The 2,513-nt window shown below is 37.4% G+C and overlaps 1 pseudogene; it reads left to right on the top strand.

Moving 5' to 3' along the window:
• The first annotated feature begins 203 nt into the window (after positions 1 to 203).
• LOC150108215 (5S ribosomal RNA) lies at positions 204 to 322 on the top strand (annotated as a pseudogene).
• The last annotated feature ends 2,191 nt before the right edge of the window (positions 323 to 2,513 follow it).

Genomic DNA, 2,513 nt, shown 5'->3' with positions numbered 1-2,513 from the left:
AAGAGGTAATGTTCACTCTGAAATATTTGAAAACAGGAATAGCAATGGAAAGTGCATATATACTGTGAAGGTATTTGGTGGTGCAGGATCTGCAAGCTACTGGCATATTGTGTTTGTTGAGAGAAGCCCAGACGATGTAAAATCATCCCATGTTTCTTGTTGCACTGTTGATGTTTTATTCATTTCACCTTACTGCTTAAATTGTCAGTGGCCAGATCAGCTTGAAAGCACCAGTTCTCATCTGATCACTGAAGTTAAGCAAACCTGAGCCCAGTTAGTACTTAGGTGGGTGATTATATGGGAACCCTGGGTGCTGCTGGCATTAATTATTCAGCTGGCCTGATTAGCCGAGTGGATAGCGTATCCGCTCTCCAGCCCAAAGGCTGAGGGTTCGAATCCCACCGTGGGCATGGATGTTTGTGATTGTCTGTGGAAATACCAGTGCTGGTCGGCGGTAGATGGCGTTGGTGTAGGTGCAGTCAGTTGGTGATTGAATGGTGCAGATGAAGTTGTAGAGCAGGTGCCCTTGATGAGTCCTTGGACTCCCTGGAGGTGTCAAAAATTAATAATAATAATAATGCTCTTGAGAAGAATCTGTAATCCATATGGAGCATTTTGGTTTGTTGCCATTATATTTGATGTTTAGTTTCGGTTGTATGACTATCAGTCCTGATTTGTATCTTCTTTCATTGTCCACATCCTTGATGTGTTCAGACTTGTATGTCTCTCCTGACCTGCCTGTTCTGTTCAATGTAGCACAACTCATGGGTTCATCTTGTAGAGCAGGTTTTTTAGGTGATGAATGGAAAGGTTTCAGGAGATTAACAACCTTGTTGAGGGGGGGGTAGAAGCCTTTATTACTCTGTTTTTGTAGTAAGCTTGATATCTTCATGTTGGAGGCTTAATGGATTTTATGGATAGCTTGATATCTTATCTCTGACTGACTGACTGTATGTAAGGGAGAATCACTGTTCCTCTGAAATCTTGGGTTTCAGTTCTGCATTGTTCACTGAGGAGGATTCCAAAATTAGATATCATGGCCAAAGTATTGAAAGTCATTGAATCCCTAAAGATGTGTATTTCTAAGCATTCAGACAACTTCCATACTTCTTCAAACCACCTGGTAAAAACACTACAAAAATGGACTTGTAATAGCTCTACAAAATATGATGAGTTCATCATATTTCCGAAACAGATAAAGGCATTACAACAGTTATTGTGAATTGTGCAGAATACGAAGGGAAAAAAATGCAATTTCTACTGAATGATAGCATTTATATTAAACTCAGTTATGACCCAATGAGTCATTCTCATAATGAGGCCGATAATGTGATAAAAAATACATTGAACTGATTCAAAGACTCTCATATCAAGGTATTAGAGACTGAAAGCAGATAAAGGCAACACAACAGTTATTGTGAATTCTGCAGAATACAAAGATAAAAATGCAATTTCTGCTGAATGATAACATTTATGTTAAACTCAATCATGACCCAACAAGTCACTCTCATGATGAGGCCAATAATATGATCAAAAATACATTGAACTGATTCAAAGATACCAAAAACATCTCATATCAAGACTCCCATCCTGGTTCCAAGAATTTATGGTGTTATAGAAGTACACAAGCAGGACTTGCCACTGAGAGTCATTATGGATGCAAGGTATTCTCAGGCTTCATTACTATCTAAGTCTCTAGCCAGTGGCATAGCTAGAAGGGGGGCAGGCACTTTTCACGTGAGACACAATTTTATTTTTCGACGATTCTTTTATTTATGTTAACTTAGTAATTTTATTACTTAATTAATAATTAGTTTTAACAACTATACTTGAACTAAAATAAACATAGTGTCTTAATTTATTTCCCTATACGTCGTTTTGACTTTTTGTAGTATTTTTGGCATGTATTGAGAGGGGCGGCAAAAGCTCTAGCTACACCACTGTCTCTAGCAAACCTGTTAAGCCCTCACATTAGCAAGACAACATTCTTCTATAAAGAACACAACACATATAGAATTTACTAAGGACATTGCAATAGAACCTGCTGATTTGTTTGCAAGCCTAGACATTGTTAATGTGTTTCAGCAATATACCGAGAGCAGAAACCATATAATTACTACATGACTTATTTCTATGGATGCTGTAGATTTCTTCAAACGTTGTATTAATAGCACTTTCTTGAAATCCTGTTGAAATAATTTGAACAAAAGGAAGGATTTACAATGAGTTTTCCCTTTCTCTTCTGTTAGCAAATTTGTTCATGGACTGGTTTGAAGAGAAAGCTTTAAGTATTAGGAAACATGACCTAAAGTTTAACTCCAATATATTGATATAATCATCATTTGGCCTGGCTCTACTATCTAATTAGTAGAATTCATCATCATCATCATCATCATACGTATCAAGGATTTAGGCCTAGTATGGCCTGTTCCGGCCTTAGAAGTCATCGTTTAAGAGGACGTCCTGGTTTTCTTTTTCCTAATGGCTTGTACTTTAAGGCTTGTTTTGGTAAT

This window comes from Typopeltis vanoorti, chromosome 3 (assembly GCF_054136105.1).
Source record: "Typopeltis vanoorti isolate ZY-2024b chromosome 3, IOZ_Tvanoo_1.0, whole genome shotgun sequence".
NCBI classification, from domain to species: Eukaryota; Metazoa; Arthropoda; class Arachnida; order Uropygi; family Thelyphonidae; genus Typopeltis; species Typopeltis vanoorti.
The sequence above is the reverse complement of the archived record's forward strand: the minus strand, read 5'-3'. Positions and strand labels throughout refer to the sequence as shown.